Genomic DNA, 22955 nt, shown 5'->3' on the forward strand with positions numbered 1-22955 from the left:
TTTTTTTTTAACTGCTACTTTTTACAGCTCTGCTAGCATTTCAGGTTAATTGCGCTGCACTTCCTAATAACAATTTGTGGCAAGTTTTGAGAGGGCTTGACCTGTGGCGGGGATGCTGAGACACAGGTTAGTAATTTGCCTGTAGTTACTAATCTCGGTGCAAAGGCTGAATATAAGTGGGGTGATGCAGTTGTTCTCGAATTATCTAGGGACAGGGCAGATGAGTTATGTTTGCTTGACTGCTTTGGGGGTTTTTGTTCATCTGTGTGAACATATTTCCTTAAAGGCTCTATACACTCACAGAGAAGCTCTACTGAATCCTAATCTAAAGCTTTTGGGTACCAAATGTATTTACAAATGTATTACAGTCCTTTTTCTAAATACATTTGTGACAGGCATATTTAGATTTTACTTCATATAGTTGTCTTGTAGTTGTTTGTGTTCTGACCGCTCTGATTTGCAAACATGAGCGTATCCATGTCATAGGTAAAATAATGCATGTTGCAATGGTTGTAACGCGTTCTAACTGCTTCCTAGTATTCAGTAAAACCAGTGAACTTAAAGAAATGATGTTCAACTGCTCTAATTTCAGTATAAAATGAAGATAACTTGTTGACTAGGGTTATTGTTTTGGAAGGTGTAACGGTACCCAAGAAACGAACAGGACTCACAGATGTGTTCCATTCGAGAGGGCTCACGCAACATCCACCATAAACTATTATCTGTTACTATGATACAGTCAGAGAAGATCAAATGGTGGATAAACATTGCCTAACTCATTAAAGAGATCAAGAAATGTATATAGCTAAAGGATGGTAGAGGTCTGGGGAAGGATGCTCTTGGCTTGGAGAGCAGTCTCAGAAGAAATACCATGTGCCAGAGAGCAAAGCAGAGGTAGATAAAGAACTTTGAAGATGGAGGGAAAGAGAGGATGGCATAGCCTTAAAGCTATGTGGGCAGGAAGGAACAGACATCCTAGTTATCATGCTGGCAAAAGTTTTTTTTTTTTAGGAATCTTCATGCGCAGCCCTCTTTTGTGCCGTGCTATCATGGCAGAAGAACTGCTCCTTCTTCTTACACAAAGGACTCTGAAGAACTTCCTCGGGAAACATTCCCACAAAAATATTTATGGCAGATTTTTTTCCTCCCAATTTAAAGTTATTTTTCTTACTTTCTTCCAGCTTATTATTTAGGTAGGTTGTTCTTCATGTTAAAAAGATGACTGCTGTCTTAATGCTTTTTATCCTGCTTTTAGTGATGTAAATTTTTCACAGTGGCAGAGCAGCCAGGTGATAATAGAGTTATCTTGTTTCCTCCAAGACTCCTGTCGGTTTTTTCATTTGTTTATTTAGGTAGCTTTATTGTGTCCCTTCTCGTCTTCCCTTCGCACGAGAGATCAAACATAGATTAAACCATTCCTGCGTGCAGCAGTGCTCCCCAGTTGCCTAACTGCCTATTCCTGTCCTTCTTCCAGACGCACTTCATTCCATCCCACAAGCTTTGTACTATGTTCTCAAGGTCAGCAAATGGAGACTCGGGCAGACGGCCAGAAAAGGGAGGATTGTCCAGTCAGCCACAGAATCGCCACTGAAAATGCCTTGCCGCTCAAATAAGAGGGAATAATCTGAACTCTCTGATTGATTAGTAAGAAAAAGCTTTGGCAGGTTTTTGAACAGTGATGCTTGTCTGAGTTGGCAAAGAATTTCAGGTGATGTTGGGAGAAGTGAATTGCCCCGCTTACTGCACTGGGTGCCAGCTCAGACTCAAAGATGATACTGACTAAATTGAATTAAATGTCACTGCTTGTCAACACAGGAAAGGAGGGGAAAGACCCTGTTTAAAAAGAGTCTTTTTGGACCCTTGTATATAGGGTCCATTTTGGATTTCTTAGTTTTGGTGACCTTCTAACAATGTGCAGCAGGACTGAAAATAGCAGTGGTGAAGTTCTTTGGCTTCACAAAAATGAAACCTATTTTCAATAGCTGGGCTATTTCAGCCAATGATATCTGTGACACGTAACGTTTTACAGCATTTTAATGACAATTCTACAAATAAATGTGACAACTAGGTATCAGCTAAGAGAAGAAGCAGCCTTTTTATGTCTCTGCATCACAGAAATTCCCTCATGTTTTGAGTTTTGACATCTTTAATTGATTGCTCAAGTGCAAGAAGAAATACTACAGAGCTAATTGGAATCACTTTTAATTAGATCCTGGAGTAACTGCTCCAATACTTTTTAAGGATATTAAAAAAATCATAACAGCAAGGATAAAGCGAAACTTAACACATTCTAGTTGGGAGGCAAGAAGAAATGAAGACAGAAAATAATTATATTTGCGTACAGAGCACCAAGGGAATTTGATATGAGCGAGATATCAAAAAGGCATGAGACTAGCTAAGAATTTACAATCCAGGAGGTACTGTTTCTGTCCAGCTTTCCCTGCATAATAATTTATGTGCCATGCTTAATTATGGGAAGAATATCAATGCAAGCGATCTCCACGATCTGACCAACTTGAAAGTTTCCATCCATTCCCTGGGGGAGGAGGACTGAGTGGCAAAGTCACTGCCAATGGAAAAAGCAGCGAGGCCTGCAGCTTTGATGAAGTATTACCAGTCCTCTTATATCAGTTTGAGAAGGAAAGCCAGCACTTGCAGGTTACTTCCATGTTGCTGTTCTCCTTCCCCTGCCCCTCTATATCCAGTGCTCGGGCCCTCTTAGCAAAGGCCTTCCTTAGGAGATCACCTTGGTAGCCTGATAGGCTTTTCATACTCCTAGCTTCACAGTGAGGCTGAAAGAGCTGAAAAGAGGAAATTTCTTTCAGGAACGCTAGCAAGATGTGAGCTTTCTTCTTATCCCGCTTCTGTGCCAGCAGCTAGGAGAAAAGAACAGAGTGCTGCTCAAGCAGGAGTCAAATCCCATTGTGGCTGGTAGAAGACAGATGGGAGACGATAGATGACACTGGTGGGAAGGTACTACTTGCTTAGTAACAGAGATATTAGTTTTTGTTTTTCATACTTGAAAACAAAGGTCTACTGAACCCCCAAAATGTGGGGGAGATCGATACGCCTTTAAATGGGGTGTAGGTGTTTACATTTCTTAGTCTTGAAAAATACTAGTCTGAATGTAGATAATTTCTCTTTGTTCCAAATGAACGATACAAGCTCTCTGTGAGTTTCTTGCGTCTTTGCAACTGAAATGCAAAATGATATCTGTCTCAGCATCAGGGAAGACTTCGACATCTCTAACAGCCTTGTTGTGTCTTGAGTGTGAAAGAAGCCTTAGAAACCTGTTATATTAAAAGGTGTCACCAAATTATGTGCTTAAACAGTGTGCTCTTATGTACCTCCTGCAGCACTAGCAACAGGAGTGAATGGTGTGTTATCATACAGGCCTTGGATACTATGTTTTGTAATATGGTTGGCGGTAGGTCTCCTGGCGTCTCTTCTATCTGCAGGTCTCTCCATCAGAAAGAAAGCCCTTTAAAAATCATCCTATGAGTACATAACTGGATGATTTATTTCTGTTGCTGTTAGTGCTCGTTTTGTTCCACAGTTTGTAACGCGTCAAAGGGTGAACAGCAAGAGATAAATAGAAATCCCAGAAGAGTAATAGAAGTTAAAAGAGCTTTCAGGAGCTGAAAGAATTTTCTCAGGTACTTGGCAGTATGGTCTGAGAGTCAGAATACTGATTGAAGAAAAATGAGGGGGTCAGAGCTCTTTTTTGGGACGGCCCAGCTACTTACACATGACAAAGGGCCCATTGTTTTATCCCTTCTTGCCTTTATTTCCCTTCTTGCCCTTTCCATGTTGAGGCTTAATTTGTCTGTAAGCTCCTCAAGGCAGGGATTCTTCCATTAAAGGCACAACAGTACTATGAGTTCAACATGTCCAGTCCTATAATAGCACCAACAAATGGCAATAATACACTTACTGCCTCCTTGACAGCCAGAGACCTATGTCTGCAAAGGTTCTTTGAGCTAATAGCTTCCTCTTCCTCTTTTTAAAAAAAAAAAAAAAAAAAAACCTAACTCCAAGGTTTTCAAAACCTGAATTTTGATGTTTTTAACTTGATGTGTTAGGTCTGTGAAGCTGTTTATCTGCTGTAAACTGTAGCTTGTTTAAAATCTGTAGTGACAACAATATGCTGACAAATATAAAGCTTTTTGCTTTTAGACTTTTCAAAGTTACTTAAAAAGAGAATCCCAAGTCTTTAATTTTGTTTACTACTTAGTGCCTCAGACCCTTCAATCTTTCTAATAAGAAAGCAAGGAGGGGAAAAAAATGTTAACAGAAAAAATCCTTGAAGGGTTCATTTCGGAAGCCTTGAGCTTGTAAATTGGTAAATAACTTCCCAGCTTTCCAGGAAATAAACCTGTTTTTTTAAGGATATGCACAGCTTTCCTGCAAGAACTGCTGATGCGTATGGCTGAGGATACTCTCTCTGCCTCCAGGGTCTCTGCATCCTTTGTGTAGGTTAAGTCTCAGACTCTCCTAGAAGGCAGTTTTCCTTGCTTCATGTATGTGGAAACTGAGGCATAGAAAAGTTAAAGAAACTATACCAGGACTTCTGGGCACGTCAGTAGTATTTTCTGAAGTTCAGGTAGGGCCTCTGAGTGAACTCCTGGTCCCACTGGTAAAGCAATGGAGAAGGGCAAGTTTCTGCACTTCCCTTTTATTAATAATGCACATAAATGAATTCCGCTCTTCTGTGGTTCTCAAAATACTTTATAAAAGGAGTTTAGGATCTTCATCCCTGTTTTGCAGACCAGGAAACTCGGGCCACAGGCAACAAAATGACGTTTCTGAGGTCACTTAGCAAGATAGTGCCATTGTCAGGAATGAAATCCACATCCCTTGCGTGCCAGGTCACTGCCCTAGCCAGCAGGCCCCTCTGCTTTCCCCTGCTACACAACATTTCTGTAAGCAGCTTGTCATCTCTAGACAGGATTTGAGAGGAATAAATGGCAGCGAGCTGGTAGTGTGCTAGCTGGGGAGAGTGTCATTTTCCTCAGTGCATCACGTTGCACTGCCTGCATGTTATCTGAGGTAATGGAAGCAGAGGGAAGCAATGCGTGCAATATAATACAAGAGCCAGTGCGGTGAGGACAACACACTTCTATAAATACAAGTTGCAGATGTCTGACCCTAATGAGAACTAGAGCTGTCCGTATAGCCAGCGAGGGATTTTGCTGTTTCTGAAAGGCTGGGGCAGATACCCTGTTCCTCTTCTGTCCATTTCTTTGAATACCGTTTTGCCCTCCTTTCCTCACCCCTGTTAATTCAGAGGTGTTAGGGGAGTTGCATCCCTGCTTTCTCTCCTCCCCATGGCTAACATTGCATCATCTTTGCTGCGGTGACGGGACGCAGTGGGGGCTTCCGAGCACTGCCTGCAGGCCTGACTCTGCGCCCTCTAAGTTGAACTGTTCCTGACCCAGCAGGAATGGAGCTCTTGACAATCCCTTCCCTTACTACTAACTGAAAGTCAGATGAATAAAATATGTTCAGAAACTGCACGGTACAAATCTTCATTCTACACAGGCTGTGTATATAAATTAATGATTGTATAACATATGGATTTAATGATGCATTTAAAGCGTTTCTCAGTGCTGCATCAACAGTCACAACAGGTGAGGTAGACAGGAGGATTTTTTTTTAACTTACTTTTTTTACGTTTTTGAAAATGCCTGAAGACAAATGTATTTGGGACTGAACGGGGATTTTTCCAGGAGAATGTGATGTTTCCTCATGTTCTAAATAGGGATTTAGCAGGTAGTACTGACATGCAGCAAAAGCTGGAAAGATGAGATGGAGAGGCCTGAGCAGTGCTCCGACTCTGGCCTATCATCGCTGTGAGAGAGGTCAGACAGCCTCTGGTAGGGTGCCCAGAGATTTGGCAAGAAGAGTGGTGCAAAGAGCTTCCTCCCCTCTTCCCAAAGTGGGCCTGGGAGAAAGGAGCCTGGAGGTGGGCACAGCATGGGGACTAACGGCTTGCTCTGCCTAGGCCCAGGGGCTGGGTAGGCCCCCGGGCACGAGTGACCAACTGCCGTCTCCAGTAGTTCTTGTGGTGGCAGAGAGGCGTTTCTGCGGGGTGGGAGTGAGGCACCCTGGTCCTGAATGGAGTGGGAAGAAGCAGTTTGCAAAGGGAGTAACCAGGAGAGAGGTTGAGGACTAGGTTTCCTTGCGTCTGCCATGGCTGATAGTGGCTGTAGGCTGGCAGCTGAAATGAGGGGACCCACCGGTGTATCTTGGAAAAGGAGCGCCTGGAACCTCTTCCCTTCCTGGCACTTGTAGGTACAACAGAGAAACTGGGAGCAATGTCTAGAATTCACATGAGAGACAGGAGGAGAACTGCTATGCAGACAGTTTTGCTTTGGCTTTCAAACACACCTTTTCATGGTTGACTGCCTCCTCCAGAGTGTGTATTCCTGCCTCAACCTTATACCTATCACCTAGCACTCAGTGGATTCCCAGCCTCAGCAGTGGCAGGTTTTGGATGTCCTGCGCTACAAAGCAGGCTCACAAGAGGAGGAATTGGCTTTCACTTAACCTTTGTATCTCCTTCTGTGATTTATCTTTAAAGGCATATCCTCAGTGTTTGATGCCGCAGTGTGCTCCAATATGCCCTGTAACTTCCTTCTGTGCCAGCTGTAGCCAGCAGAAATGTACATTTTAATATGCAGTTAAAAATAGCTTTGTTTGTTTTAAAGCACCCTCCCCTACCTGGTATTAATTTCCATGGAGTCAAAGCATTACAAATTCTCTTGGTTTCTGTGATGGCTGCAGACTGAATTTGGAATATTACCTCTTCCAAGCAGAGTTTTAGTGACATCAACAAGTAAGTTTCTTTAAACTTACCCAAATCCTTACACTCCATTATGTCTTGAAGGAGAGATAACTAGTGGATTTTGCCCTGTATTCTTCTATTATGCTTTTTCACTTTTATTTTTTCTTTTACATGTGCATTAAGCAGTTCTTTATTAGGTGTTCTTGGACTGGTAACAGTATTGCTTTGGCTTTCTTCCTAAGCAAAAGTTAATGTAAGGGTGCCATTCCAGCTTTCCAAAGAAGAAAAAGAATAATCTGACAGGCTAGGAATCAGGCTGTGGTTACGCATTGAGGTGTATCAGATTTGTATGTTAACTGATAATTTGGTAGTACCAACTTCATTTGGACCGAGTATGGAAACACAGACGTGTTTCTGTTTCATAAACCAGAATACGTTAGAGCACGTAGTATCTTGAGCTGGCTGCAGGAGAATAGATGGTATCTATTCAGTCATGAACACTGTTCCATAAAACAGTGAAAATGTTGCATCAGTAGAGTGAGCTTACGCAGCCTGGTGCTTTGTCCCATGTGGCTGTGGAGTTCTTGTTCTGCTACAACGTTCCCTATAGCCGGACTTGCTGGTTTTTTGGCACCAAAACTTCTATTCCTCATTTATTTTTACATGGATAAGTTTGGCGAGTTACTTGGAGACCTTCAAGTTGGAAGATGTAGTAATGGGGCTGGGAAAAACCTTGTTGAAGGCGATGCATATTAAGAGCTGCCTTACATTTGAGGTAATTGTAAAGTGCCTGTCAAGCTCCACTGTGTAAGTAAGCTTTGGGACATGAGAAATGCCACCGAGAGTCTACTGCTATGCATCCAGACTCGAAGGGGAGCTGAAACAGCTCAGAGGACATAGATGGCAGCTGGTCTAACAAACCACAGAAATGGGGTAATGGGAGGATTGGGACTGTTTACACATGAGAGAGACAGCAAAAGTACCAGAGCAACTGGGAGAGAAAGCAATCAGAAGAAGATAGGCTTGGAGATAGATAGGGTGGCCCTGCGACGATGAGAAGGATAGCTTTTCTGGGTCAGCTGCTGGCTGAAAGACGCTTGCAGCTGCAAGCACAGAAGCTATCTCCTTTCATTCAATTCTGCCACTGTTAAGGGAAAGGATGCATCAGGTGGCTCTGTAAATAAAAGGCCTTGTATCACGGTGTTCAAACCTGTTGACTATTTCTCTTCCAGTAGAAACTACTCACAGGACCCCAACCACTAGTTAACTTCTGGGGTCAAAAAACAGGAAATGTTTTCTGCATTACACAGCTAATGTGCTGCTGCTGCGAATGTTATTTCTATTACTTCTTACCATTCTTTAAATCAAAGCTCTTTTGGTTTTAGAACCTGTTCTCCTACTTTGCAAAACTCCCAGAAAAAAGTAGCGAGAAAAAGTAAGTGCTGTGAAAACTTAATTATGGAAGGAAAATCTCTTCTGAGACCTAACTGGAGGTTAATGATGAGTTTCCATTGCTGGGACGTAAGTTTTGTGTATTAGAGAAGAAACTGGGTAAGGCACTGAAGTGGGGCTAAAGCTGGTATCGTTCCATCCTTACCACAGATGACATGTGAATAAGTCAATTCTTCTTTCCATTTTCATCTGCAAGGTACCTTTTTTGTGTGCCTGGTCTACTTAGATACTAAATGTTTTGGAATAGAGAGTGTCCCTAACTCTCTATCTTTGTACAGCACAGCAGGGTCTCAGTCAGAGCAGCATGCTGGCAAGGTCTGTGCAATAATATCCTCATGCTGTAGTTGTTACCCCAGCTCCAGTTGCTTACAGCAACTTTAAGAAAAGTACTACAGTCATACATTATCTGAATTGATTCATGCTGGAGATGAACAATTTCCAGAAGACTTGCTACCTCAGAGATGGAGGGGGAAACAGCGTTCCTTTGGAACAGTTTCCCTTTTTTTCTATTTTATCTCATAGGCCTGTGTTGAAAAGGAAAGTACGTGTGCTTTATTCACTTGTCTACCCAGAGAAGTTTTTGCCAGGTAAGGTATGTGATGGATTTTAGGCAGAATTGGAAGTGAGGTGCACCTCTTGTTCCGTGAGAGTTGTCTGTGGGGAGTTAGTATGCTTAGAAGGTCCTATCGGAGTGTCTGTGACACAACTCTTGTGTGAGGCACGCCTCAGGAAGATGTTTTGAGAGAGTAGTTAAGTCTTGGCTTTTGAGCCCAGTTTCTGGATGAAGGCAAGTATGAATACCATTAATAATAGGGAAAGTGGTGTCACCCTCTTTACCGAGTAGGGAAGAGCATGGTGTAGTTTATCAATGAACCCAGAGAGGGCAGACAGCTACAGTGCTTGTGTAAATCATGAAATTAGGGGAAGGCCCCATTCCCTTGCTTGCCCCTTGAATGTGAAGACTCTTTCTCCTGGCGTGCGAACAGGCATGCAAAGGGCAGGTTACCTAATGCAGCAGAGAGCTGGAGGTGGCAAAGCAGCCCTGACCCTGCTGCTTAATTTGCCTGTGTGAATGCCCTGAGGATGTAGTGTGGCTGCTGTAAGTCACCAGGGAGAAATGGGTTCAGGGTGTGGGATGGTGGTTACTCATAGGCAGAATGGCCCCTGAGCTGCTGCTTCCTTCCCCAGCAAGGTTAATTTTCCTGGCTCTCCATCCCAACTCTACCTCTTCCCTTTCTTCTTTCCTTTCAGTGGCAGCTGGCAGCTGGTCTTTGTTGGAGCTGGTCTCAGCTCTGTTTTCTCAGCATGGCAAAAAGCATTACTGCTTATGCTTCTCAGCAGCATGAAGCCGGCTGCAACTGTGTTCTGTGTGCATGCAGCTGTGAGAAGGTGGGGTGCCAAGGCAGGAGTTTGAAGGGACTTAGGTGGCAATAAGTTTAGCTGGCTTGTTGAGGGAGGGTGCTTCGAGGAGCACTAGATGAGCGAAAGGATTAAATGAGGTGAGTGGGGTGAAAGTTCATGTGCTTTTGGAGAAAGCCTCTCAGAGTCAGGAAAGAAGGCCAAACTCACTCCGGTCAGCCCCAAGATGGGAAGTTTGGACCACGGACAGATAGCTGACTCGTATTAGTTTCAATGTCACTAAGTGAAGGGCTCAGCTTACGCATAAGGGATACGCCAGGCAAATTGTAGTAGTGGGATATTCCTGTTTGTTCTGGACCCCACACCCTCTTTGCTGGCAGCAGAAAGGTTCGGTTTTCAGGATGTTTCCCCTACCTTTGCCTTTACCCCAGTGCTGGCTGGCATTGCTGCTCTTGCCTACCTTTTTAATGGCTTTAAAGGAGACGCTCCCACAGTTGATTGGTCAAATGAAGCAAAATGTCACAGAGTGAGACTATTTTGATCCCTTTCGCTGGGGGGGGAGGGCGAGGGCAAGGGGAGGGGAAAAGGGGGCCAAAATAAATGTCATAACAGACTTGAAGTTAAAAAGTGTTTCTCCAAGCTTGGACCATGCTTGCTGGGCTCTGACTCATTGAGCTGGAGCGAATGTGGAAGGTGAGCTGTTGTGAACCACTGCTTCCCCTCCTGCTAAAAGAACTGGATGGAGCAGCTGGAGCCGTGGATGGACTGGAGGTAGGTCTGCTCAGCGTTGCTGAGATTCAGGATTCCTGGGGAGGGATGCAGTGACTTCAAGTCAGAACTGCTAACTCTTCCTCTTCCCTCTGTGGCAGATTTTGTACTCTACAAGCGTTCCCTGTTGATACAGGGCATGACCAATACAAGTGTGTTTCAGGTGCAAGCTCTTTTGTGCCCGGTTGTATTATTATAATGCGGGAGAGCTTTCTAGGCAGTCTTGGGAGCTGGAGAATCCTCCGAGAGTGAGCATTTGGGTCTTCTCAAGTGGCTGCTAAATCCTGTGCCTTGCAACACATTTGAAAGAGTACAAGCATCCAGTGGAAACCTGTCCATCTTGTCTTGTGTTATTGCTTGCTTAATAGATGCTATGTGGATGATTATAGAGTGATTTCATGAAAGTTCATTTTTATCCTGTATATGATCTGTCTAGCCTGTGCTAGCATATTACAGTTACTCCTTGGATAACATCAGTGTTGTGGTTTGTTGTCAGTGGCAAATGGTCTTGCTGAGCCAACTTTTTGATCTGTTTAAATCATTAAGATAAGTGGCATAACATCTTCCTGGAACGTTGTGATAGCAAGATAAACTATGTGCTCAGCATTAGGAAAAGAAGGGTTGTACGCCTGTCTGTATTTCTCAGAAACTGTTGAATTTTTTTAGGGCTTAATCTGCAGCCATAACTACGTGCTTGTAACCTGCAATTATTAATTGGGAGCAGAGCCAACAAACACTGCAGAGTTGGAACTGATATTCCGAGAATTATGCAAAACAAAGCTGGGGAGCGGAGCAGCGAGGGGAATTGATTGGTCTGTGATAACTGCATATACAAGGAACAATGAGAGACAAAGGAAGACAGGGAAAGTGTATAATGGGCTCTGTGTGTGTCAGAGAGACCTAGTTAGAAAAATGTGAAATAAAGATATCTTTGAGTTATTTGCTTTTCCATATTTGAAAGCCTCCTAAACATGTCATCACAATACAGCTGTATGCTGAAGATGAGCAATTTGATAAGGTATGATTGATTGCGTTAAGTGTGACGATAATAAAGGGCATGTCTAAACATACAGCAAATATTTTCCTTCTCCTTTGGAAAATGTTTACACAAGAAAACAGAGTTTAGGTTTGGTCAGCCAAAGAAATAAATGGTGACACCAAAAGTAGATCCCACTAGTAAGGCTGATCTCATGCAATAAGTAAATAGTTGATTAGTGCAAACTTATGGTTGAGAGGAAAAATGCAGAGAGTCCATTTATTTATCTCTGCAAACCAAATGTAATGTGCTAGTATAAGAAGGTGAAAGTGCCTTTTCAAAATGTAAGGAAGTGAGGAACAGGGCTCATGTATCACCAAGTCAATGGGTTAGTTGTCCATTAGAGAAGGCCCTTTTTGTGCTAGCTGTTTGGGACTAGTGAACGCCTGTCAACAGAGTGAGGAAACATGCATGTTGAGGTATTTTACTTCTGCCACAGGAAAGGGAGAGGTGGGCATGGAGAGCTGGGGGAGAGCTCTGGAGCTCTGAGCTGGCTGCTTCTGCTGCCCCCGGGGGAAGGGCGGACACATGGCAGCGAGCGCTGCTTGCCGAGGTAACGTAGCGCATCTTCTGCAGGAACTGCTGCCCCCCTCTCTGGGTCTTTCCCTTCTTAGTTCCAGCTGCACGTCCTGCCTGCTCCTGTCCTCCGGCATAGGTGTGAGGGTGGGGCGGGCTGAGATCTGGTCAGAAAACATCACATTAGGGCAAGGTTTTCTCTTTCCTGATACCCTTGGAAACAGCTTGTTGGGAGAGGGCTGAAGGCTGCTCTAAGCTGCAAGCAAAGGTAAGAATGCAAGAAAGATAAAGCTGGCTTTTAGCCAACAGTATTTCTCCTTACTTCCTTCCCATCCTTCCTCCTTTTATTTTCTCTCCACCCCCAAAGCATGAGAATGTAGTAATTGCATTTTGACCCAGTTTCCAAATTCACTGTACCTTAGTCATTGGAAAAAAAGAAGTGACGGGGAGAATGAAGAATGAAAATACCTATTAGCTAGTGCCAGTTGGGCAGGAATGTCAGAACGCTGTTGGAAGTACATACCAACATACTTCTACAAACAGCTGTTACTGTGCAGCTTTTTATGAAAATACTTTAATTATTGATATTTGATATGTGATACGCAAACCTTAAAAGACTGAGTTCAGGTTGACTTCAGATACAGTACTCTAAGCATAGATGCCTGTGTAAAGTGCCTGGATTTTCAAAACTTGGCTGGAGATTTCATGGCAGCCTTTCTTGTGGTTATTTTTGGCACCTCTGGCTGCCAGTTGGAACATGGGGCTATAGATATGTGTGGAAGTGGAAAGGAATGGGTGTGAGTACTTGTGTGGAGCAGGAGCCTTTTAATAGAAGCAGGCTTGATTTAAGATTGGTTTTTGAAATGAGCAAAGATTTGGGGAACAGATGTAAGTATGAAATCCAAACCAGTTTCCTCATTCCAGCTGTTAATACGAGAGGGTAAGACGATCCTTTGAAGTGATTTCAAAAGGCAATTAATAGTCCTTGGAATCTCCCCATCAATCCTGTAAGAAGGCTTGATATGATGAGGAAATCTGGATTTAACCTCAGGAAGTAAGAGAGGTAGGAAAATGGGGGGGGGAAGGGGGAGCATTGGAAGATTTGGTTCTGAGGGATGAGAATATTGTGTTCTGCTGACTTCTGCTGTGTCCGTGTCCTTGATGCCTCTGATTCTGTCCTGGATCTGAGCGCTGCCTTGGACTGGCCCAATCTCTGTTCCTTTTGGGCAAGGAATTGTAAAATACTCCTCGAGAGGCAACAGGAAGCAGTTCTGCACTGACAGGAGAGATGAGATTGGTCAGAAATTTCCTGACTGCGTCTATATGGGGCCATCTTTGTTCAAGCTCCCTTTCCCTGCCCTCCTAGTTGAAGCCAGTGATCAACTCAGCCTTCCCTCATTTCGGTTCATGTGTTTTACCTGGGTTTGGCTATCACTGGGCTGTCTGCAGGCTGCCCTGTGTGGCCTATTTTGTCCATCGTATCGTGGCACGGAGGGTGTCCCAGAAGCGGATGTCCCAGGTAGATGGAGTTGGCCTCTGTACGCCTTGAGCCACAGCAGGAACCTGTTGTCCTCACCTTTCTGGGTCTCATCGTAATACGTATCAAGTATTAATACATTTCAGGAGGAAAAAGGGTTGAGCTAATGCTACTGCTGAGGGCACAGGTGACACCTGGAATAGTTACTAAATAGGCTGAGGCGTACCTCTGGTGCTAGAACGTATGTTACTGCTGCCTCTGCTGCAGTGGAGAAACAGATGGGGGTTAGTGGCCTCCCAGGCTGCCTTTCACCAGCAAGATGAGACCAACAGTGAAGGCAAAACCGCCCCCCGGAAGGGGCTTCGCTCTGCGGCTCCCTTGCAGACACTTTGTAACTAAACAGTCTAGTCTTAGAAGAGGGGCCGGTGAGGTGCCTTGAAGATGTCCTTTCCTTGGTGGGGAAGGATTGGAGCTATGAGATGGGACCACGATGGTGGCGGGGGGGAAACGCAGGCAGAAAGTTCAAGGCTCTGAGAGATGGAGATAATCCTCGTATGTTTACATTAATAAAATGATGTGTGAGATTCTCGTAAGGAAATATTTTATTCTAGTGTTTTGTGAGCATAAATTGAAAGCTTGCCATTTGACAGCACTACTATTTTGTTAAAATGCTCCACCAGAACATGCTGTCCCGTCATATCTGTCAGTACTTTGTCATGGCCTGAGTCCCATAGAACATACAGAAAGTTGTCTCAGGACAGTGGTCTCCTATTGCTACATAAATGTTGAGGTGAAGCCTTAAGTTTATGAGCCTTTGAGACAGAAGATACTGTTTCTGCACATTTTAACTTCATTTCAACTTTTCTTGATTTCCATTAATCTTAGGCTGATATGCCTTTAATTTTATTTTAGCTACTGGAAGCTGGTAAAACTTGAGGCCAATTGCATATTTTCTCTCTGACATGCGGCAGCCTGGTCACATAAACAGTTCTCGCAGGTGAGCGGATCAGGGATGCTCCATAACAACACACCACTGCCAACCCTTACAATTGCTTGCGGAGTACCAGGCAATCCTTGCCATTGACCTTTCAGTCATCCCACTACCTCCTTCCCATGGAAAGGAAGCAGAGTTTTGCTCTGATGCAGGCTGCTTGCTGTAGTCTTCTTTAGGAATAGCTGCTGGAGATAATAGCAGGAAGTATTTAAGTAGGTGGTTTCAGCAATAGATCTTGTGGGTAGGTTCCTATCAGTGCAGTTCCTCCGAATTTGCTGGTGTTGCCTGTGTATAGCAGGCGGCTCAATTTTTCGTCCTCTTGGGCCTGGACTTGCGAACAACGGCCAGAATGTTTGGCAGGGCTGGCCAGGGTGGGGTCAGGTTGTTATCTAAAGCTATCTAGTGGTAGGGGCTCTGGTTTTCTGAAGCGTTGCTTCTGGTGGACTTCAGCTCGGGTTTTTTCTCCCTTCCCTTGTGATGAATCCCTAGGGTTTGAGGTTGCATGTTGCTGAGTCTCCTCTTTCTCCTCCTCTCCCTGAGCTTGTAGAAGCTGCTGTAGCAGAAGCCTGCTGGGCTGGGGAAAGTGTTGAAGGAGCAGCCAGCTCTCAGTGATGCTTTTCCCTTGGAGTCTCATGCCTCTCTGAGCATTTACCCTGCGTTATTTTCTATTTCCCAAGCAAAGGCAAAAAATAACACAAGTGTAAATAACACTTGTGACTGTTTTTGTTGTGATTGTATGTAATCCTTGGTTTTGCTCTTTATGCTGGGTTTTATTTATTTCTTTATTTTTTGGCCTTGTTTTGAATTGGACAATGCAAATTTATCTAGTTTCAGTTTTGCTCTGCCTCTGTCCTGGGTGACTTTGCACTTCAGATTGACTTGAAGTGCTAAAGACCTTGTGGAGTTGCCAGGGCTGCTGGGAAAAGGCTATTTGCTTTAAAATATTGTTTCCGTTGGAATTACCAAACACAACATTTAAAAATCATTATGTTCTCAAAACTTTATTTAAACAACATACACTTCTGGCTAGGTTTGACCTGCCAGTGTTTTCTTTAAGTGTTTTGTTTAGGATGCGTTTATATAAAAGAGTCAAGAAAGAGTGAGAGATGTGGGAATCCAAAATAGTAAATGCTCACATGCTGTTGTTTAATCCTTTGAAAAGGGAAGCAAACCTTTATGGTGATCCAGAATAGACAATGGGATGACAAATTTAAGTCCTTCCTAAAGCAAAATAAACTTTTGGTATGCAGTGTTAAGTCGTATACAGCATAAAAGGATCTGGAGTTTAGAAATGAAATGATAGAAGGGGAAATAGGATATAGTTGCTTTGAATGTTAACTTCATTGAACTTACCAGTTGCTCCTGCTTAGCTTGCTTATTCGTATCAAAAGAGGGCACCCAATTAAAAAAAGATGCACTGCTTCAAAAGATGCGAAGCTAATCAAAGGAAATACTATTGTTTTCTAGGAATAAAGAGTGTGCGGTTTTGCCATAGGGTAATGGTTAAAGGGAAAGGGCTGAGCTGATCCGAGAAGAAAAAGATGCAACGTTTAGGTTGTTTAAATCGGGTACATAATGTCCTTGGAACATTGTTGTGTTTTTTTAACCCTAGGTAGTCCTGGATATCAAAGTAATGGTTGTTTGTCCAGAGCTAAGAAATATACTTTCTCATCAGCTTTTCTGTGTAGTTTGCTGTTGCAATAGTTTTACAGCTTTCCTTCAAATAACTATCAGAGGGCATCATCTGAGACAGATACTCAGATGCATATGTGGCTAGGCAGCGGGTGTTGTAATTGACCAATACAAAACTCAGTACCGATGTTACTGATGCCGCCTTTTGAAGAGAGAACCCCTTTCTTACATCACGGTTGTTGACATCACGACCATATTTATCAAAGGCATCCCTATAAATACTCAGTTTGCAGCTTATTCTGTTTAAAAAGTTGTATTTAATCAGGTCGCACAGCCTTGCAATTCCGGTGGCGTAGTGCTGGGTGTGCTGAGCTTGGGAAGTCAACATTCTCCAGAAAGTGGGATTTGAGAAAGAAGTTACTTATCACCGTGGCATGCTATATTTCAGAATTCCTGCTGCTGCCATTTGGCTTTTCCAAAGCCCTGTGGAGGTGTCTGCAGAATATCTCATCTTCACAGAGAATGTTAGATACACGACATCTTTTGAAGAAGCCTGTAACATCTGATCTTGGAGGTTAGCAACTGCAAAGCTGCTCAATTTGAGTCCCTTAGCTAAGCCTAGAGTTGCTCTGTACGTCTCGTAAACAATTGCATTAGAAAGTTCTGTTTCAGAATCACCTGATGATGTTTCCTCTTTCGGGGACTTGGCACCAGGCCACAGTTATGTATCCAGCTGTGGTTTTTTTCCTATCAGGAAAAGACATGGTCTTGGATTAAGAGGTAACAGTGGCCTGGCAGTCAAGCTGTGCCTTCCTACAGGATATTATTCAGTGCTCAAGAGCATGTGCTATTAGTGTGGGAGAGGCAAGAATTCAGTTTCAGACCAGCAGGAAGAGTTTTTCTGATGTGCGCTTTTCCTTAACACTACCTGTCACCATCTGCTTTTCGAAAGATATTTTCAGCCAGAGCTCAAGAAAGTTCATTAAGGATCCCACTTATTTTTGACAGCATGTTGCAAGCTCAAATATATATATATATAAGTCGTGTTGGTAGACCTGAGAGTGGGTGAGACTCCTCCGTGCCTGTCCAGTCAGCGCTGAAATCTTAGAGGTTCTCCTGAGCTGATGCTCCTGCCTGTATCTGTCATAACCAGAAGCATTTCACTGCTATGTTATTCCCCATTCTCATGTAGATGCAGTTGGCCTGGTGTTGAGGTGGGTTAACTTCATGCCCTGTAATGTCTGTCACCTCCTGAGACACGTGAAAGAATCTGCGTCCCTGCTGCCTGGCTTGCTGCATGTACTCGCTCTGAGAGGGCAGAGAGGGAAGTAATGTGTTTGAAAGCTTGGATCCCAGTCAGCTGGGATCTTCCGTCCACCCCACCTCCTCCTTTCCCATTTTACTTATTCTGGGGAGGATGAGTATTTGTTGTTTGAATATCCTGACAGTTGCAGGTAGCGAAAATGTGTGTTTCAGCATCCTGTGCTCTGGTGGTTTTCGTGGGTGTATGAACAAACACACTTTTCTTACTTTAACAAAGCCCTGTATTTTTGGCTCTTTGACCACAGGCTGGCTTGGCTTCATGCCCTCTAGTACTGAGCAGGACAAAACTTAAAACGTACCAACGCAGTTACTGTTTGTGCTTCTCGGAGAGGCCAGGGGAATTGAGCACTGCCCCAGAGAGCCGCGTTCCTCGGACGCTTTCGGTAGCGAGGACTCCTGCTGCTCACCCCCCTCTCTCGGGGGGGGGGGGGGGGGGAGATTGCGGCTGGAGCAGCGGTTTCTCCTGGGCTGGCTCAGGTGGGTGGCAGAGGCCTGGCGGTGCCGGGCGAGCTTTGGCGGCGGCCCGGCTGGCCGGGGCTCCAGCGGGTGGTTCCAGCAGAGGGCCCCCGAGCCGCGCCGCAGGGCGGCCAGTGGGCAGCCCGCGCCACCAGCCTGGGCACCACAGCAGCCTCGCCCCCAGGAGCTCAGGGTCTCCCTGTGTTCGCTGGCCTGCTCTTACCCTGCGTGCAGGGGCTGCTGCGACTGGCAAGATAAGGGATGTTTTTGCAAGGAAAAAAAGGCCACTTCAGAAAATGGAAGTAGCAGCTTGTGAGAGACTGGCAGGTCTTGCTTGCAAATCTGTGCTAAGCACAAACTTGCGTGGCTTCCCAGAGAAGGCGGCCACTACGCTTGTGTTCTAGTCTCCAAGCGTTAAACCCTGCAACCTTAACCAGAAGTCTACTCAACAAGCTTTCGAGGCATATGTTATCAGGAGTACTGGAAGTTACGAGAAGTAGACTGTTAAATCCCCTTTGGGCAGTTTTCCTTTTGGCGTGAATGAGTGGACTGTTGTGGCATATGTGGCTATCGGAGTGACCCAGGATTGCTCCTTTCTCTCAAGCAGACATGTTGTGCTTCTTAATTATAAGCATACCAAGTGTATGTAGCAAAAAACTGCAGCCTCCAGCGTTCCGTTCTGCTTTACCTCAGCTGAATGTGTTTTTTCAGCACCTCCTGTTTCTGCTCCTTCAAAAGATGAAAGCGTAACCCTGTGCAGGGCAAGTCAGCAGGAATTTTGCAATTTACTGCTTGGGCCCTGTATGTGGTGTCACAGTTAGCGGGCAGAAGTTCAGTTAGGGTCCTGAATTTGGACTCTTGCAGAGTCTGAGAAGTCAGCTTCCTATTAAATGTTGTTTTCGCTGCTAACCTAGGCAGGAGTATTAGAAAATGCAGCACTTGCTAATCTAGTTTCAAAAGCCAATAAGCCTACTTATGTAATAACCTGATATCAAGGTAATATGTTGGGACTTGGTTCTATTTAGATTTCCTAGGAAGTGGATGAAAAGGACGGACAAACCCCTGTTTCTTGGGACTTGAACAGAAACAGAGAACACAAATATGGGAGCAACTGAATGGCTTTTCGTGGGTGGTGGTTAGGAACTAGTGCTATTGGACTAATTCAGCTCTATTATTAAGCTCAAGGTGCAATGGAGGAATTTGCTCTATTGACTTCAACAACTAGAAAGAGGGGTGTACCTGTCTCTTTTTAACAAAACAAACAAATGAAAAAATCATGGTCTTTAGGAATAGTTGTGATCAAGGATTGAGTCCTGAAGACATACCTGACTGATTTTGATGAAAAGAGGATTACTTGCATGCACAAGAGTTTTCAGGGTTGAGCCCGCATTTGGAAACGATGACTTGCAGCTTGATGAGTGTGAACAAAGTAAAAGGATACAAGAAGCCTCTTAGAGAAATGTATCTGTGGGGTCTCTGCACCTAATCCCTTTTGTTGAAAGGGTTATATGCTTCTGAGACTTCCTGACTTGAACTGTATTACTCTTGATTTAATCTAATGCAAATAATTTATCATTCAGTAGTCTGCAAAAAACCCTAGAAATACAGGAGTTGCCAGTTTCCATTTAGTTCAGCGTTGGCTCTGACAATGCTGTGGTCAGTATAAGCTGTTACTGAGGAATCTGCTACAAATTCTGCAATATACGTTTATGGAATAACCTGCCCGTAGGGAAATTTTTACCAATTCAGCTGAGCACGTGCGTTTATATACGTTCTAATCCTCATCGTTGTAACTTTAACCATTCTCGTTATCCATATAAATGTCAAATGCTATCTATTGACGAGGCTATTTTGTGGTACTTCTCAGGAAAATTGAGCTCTGGACAAGAAAGCAGACAAATAATTTCTGTCTAACAATGTACATTTAGTTGAACGTGGTATCTTGTCCTTTGCAATAGCTTTTGCAGGCTGTATTGTCTTTGTCTTGAGTACAAGGTTTGCTTTGGTGAAGGCCTTGCCTCTGGGCACACCTTTTCTTAGCAAAGCCTTTGTATGCAGTGCTGAAGCCAGTGGACTTAAGCACGTGTTTAAATAGACAGCCAAAGACTTTACAGACTCTGTTTCTTCAATGCCGGTTCTACAAAGAGAAAGTTAGCAGGCTTTGATCCTAAATGAAGCGCTTATCCCACTTTATTAAATGAAATAGGAAAAAAAAATTGGAAATTACTAGACAAAATCTTTTTAGGGGGGAATACGCAGACTGAAATCATGTCAAAATGTGCATATGCACAGCATGTCGTACAAATCAGGTCCAGCTGATGCAGTGGTTTTTTGGGTTGTCAGTCGCAATGATGGACAGAACTATGCCATTCTACTTGCATGTTTCTCTGTACGTAGAATGCACTCATTTTAAACCGTGGCAGGGATAACTGACTTGGCTCTTGATTTAAGGACTCCTAGAAATGGTTTTGTTAGGATCTTAGAACATTATATGTGGTGATGGTATATTTAAAGACGGACTTGAAACTCGTGCATTGTAATGCCAAAACAACTTTTAACTGAAAAACTAAATGCATAGGTTTAAGATGATAGTAAAATGATTTGTAAGGAAACGGAATTGGTGCAGGAGTTGGATGTGTTACTGAAACTGTGAGCTAAAAGGCAACTGCTAAGGACGGCCAAAGAGGTCCTTTTCCTGAGGGAACTAAACGCAACAGGAGAGAAAAATCCTAAACCCCTATTACTATTGTCCAGAAGCGGTAACAATCTTCTGAAGCAGCTAAAGAAGTGAACTTGCCAGTCCATTCAGAAATGGACGCAAACCTGAAGGTTCATGCCAACTGAAACTACAGAGTTAAATCGTGAGGCGAATAGTGGTTGATTCTGAGCTGTCATGTATGCCGTAGGAAGAGGGAAAGACGGTTTAGAATTGTGTAGTTATTTGGGTTAGGACTTGACTATAGTCAACTTGTAAATTCATTTACTGCTTTGCTTTTTGTTAACACAGCGGCTGTCCTTAGTTAAAATGAAACATGGCTCTAAGAAATGAAAGTCGTTTTTACCTTGTCAGTGACCCATTGGCAACCCATCCATTGTTTAAACACAGGTTCTTAGGGAGTTTGATTTATTAAAGGGAGCAGAGGAGGCTAAGTTGTGACCGGTTTAGGTTTGGACTATAGATCTGAGAGCGTTCAGGAACACGTTAAAAGGGGGTTGCGGAACAGTAGCTTAAAGACAGATACCTGTTTTCAGAGCCCGCGGAAAGTACAGCGGTGAGAGCAGCAGGAGGGCTAGTAAAAATTCAGCGGGGAGATCACTCGACTTCTGCGGTGTTCTTGCTCTGATCTGCAAGTACTGTGGCTTCCGTTGCTGCTACTTTTTTGCCTGTACAATGGATTGCATATTACCCCCTAATACATAATTTGGACGGGTGACAAAGTGGAGCCTGGTAGCTCAGGAGTTACCTGAAGAGGCAGTTGCGGCATGGTAATGCTAAACCTTACTGAAGAAGTGGAGTTTTTCCTCTACAGAGCAACAATAGTCGCCTTTGTTCTCTGAGTGTCCATGTCCTTTCTGCTGATGGATTGCTGTTCTGCCATGTTACTTGTGAGCTGTTTGCAGAGCCCAGTTGTTTAAAAATATTTTACGATTCTCCTCACGTTGGCTTGGACGGTAAAGCTCAGCACAAGAGCCACAGCCTACTGAACAAAACTGGGGTACTGGTGTCGGCATTGGTGCTCTCCTTTACCGTCAATTTGGAAAGAACTTTCTGAAGGGCAATTCTTGGAAAAAGTGTGTGCGTGTGAGAGAGATGGACAGGATCTAAGAACACGTGTATAGGTAGGAAGGTCAAATGTTGGAGGTAAAGGCTCAGATGGTGAAGCAGGGACTGACGTAGCTTACCAGAACAAGTCTGAAGTGCATACCCATCTTGTGCACAGGGCCTTGTTCAAAACATAGCCATGCTGCAAGACTGCCCTGTAAACGCCTAGTGATAGGTTCTTTGCCGTGCTGGACACTAAGCAGAAAAACCACGTAAGATATTACTTCCTTGAAAAAATTGTAATGGACTGGCTGAATGGTGTTTTCTGCTTTTTCCTGGTTTTTGCTCTGCAGTGTGTGTTTTTGCCAAGGTGTTACCTTGCTTGCGTGTTTTAAGCGATGTGGTTCCTGCTTCAGGCATACACTATGCTGTCTGAGAGACTGCCGTCTGCAGCACACTTTTCTGACTAACCGCAGATCTTCCCTCCTGTTGACATGCCTCTGCTGTATCACAAGCCAAAGCATCCGCTACTCAAGTTGTGTATGGTTAACTTGGCATCTCCTGGGTGCGCGTGTCCTGCTTGCCTCCCTTTCCTCTAGGTGGAAAACTGAGAAATAGGGTACCGGTGAAACGATTGTTGGCATGTGATGGTTGAGGGGAGATAGCTCGAAAAAGCCAGCCAGCGAGTGCAGAACTTGGGGCGTGGGGGGGGGGGAAGTGATGCCGTGTGCCTTTCGGGGAGCGCACGGCGGCGGTCGGCAACGCGCTGGGCGGACACAGCGCAAGGAGGAAGCGTGAAGTTTCTATGGCGACTGCTCCCACGCTTGCTCCAGGTCGCCACGGTGGTGGCACCGCCGCTGGGCGCCGTCTGCCCCCTCTCCCTGCCGCGGCGCGCACCTGCCCGCCGGCCCGGCCCGGCCCGGCTCGGCTCGGCTCGGCGCGGGCTGCAGGGCGCCCCGCTCCGCCCGTGCCGGCGGGCAGGCGGGGAAAGCGGGCGAGCCTGTAGCGCCAGCAGCCCCGGCACCTCAGACTCCTCCTCCGGCCTCCCCGCCCCGGGGCCCCGTGACGCCGCGCGGCGGCCGAGCGCCCGGCGAGGGAGCGGGGGATGGGATGGGATGGGACGGCATGGGAGCGGGCGAGGGGACGTCCGAGCCTGCGGGCGGCTTTAAATGCGGGCCGGGCCGGGCGCCGCCAGCACAGCCGCCTCGCCTCGCCGCCGCTCGGCCGCGGGGACCTTCCGCGGGCGCTGCGCTCCCGCTGCCAGCCGGCGCCCTCGCTCCGCGCCGCGCTCGCCCGCGCGCCTGTGCGTATACCGAGAGGGGACGGCAGAGCCGCCCCCGCCTCTCTGTGTATGTGCGAGCGGGCAGCCATGCCCCGCGCCGCGTGCTGAAG

At 45.0% G+C, this 22955-nt stretch overlaps 1 protein-coding gene across 3 annotated transcripts in view; it reads left to right on the top strand.

Annotated features, from left to right (window-relative positions):
* The window catches only part of SLC4A4 (solute carrier family 4 member 4), a 251304-nt gene that overhangs the window by 21577 nt on the left and 206772 nt on the right, over positions 1 to 22955 (top strand). The gene's annotated exons all lie outside the window — the stretch shown is intronic.

This window comes from Struthio camelus, chromosome 4 (assembly GCF_040807025.1).
Source record: "Struthio camelus isolate bStrCam1 chromosome 4, bStrCam1.hap1, whole genome shotgun sequence".
In the NCBI taxonomy this organism is placed as follows: domain Eukaryota; kingdom Metazoa; phylum Chordata; class Aves; order Struthioniformes; family Struthionidae; genus Struthio; species Struthio camelus.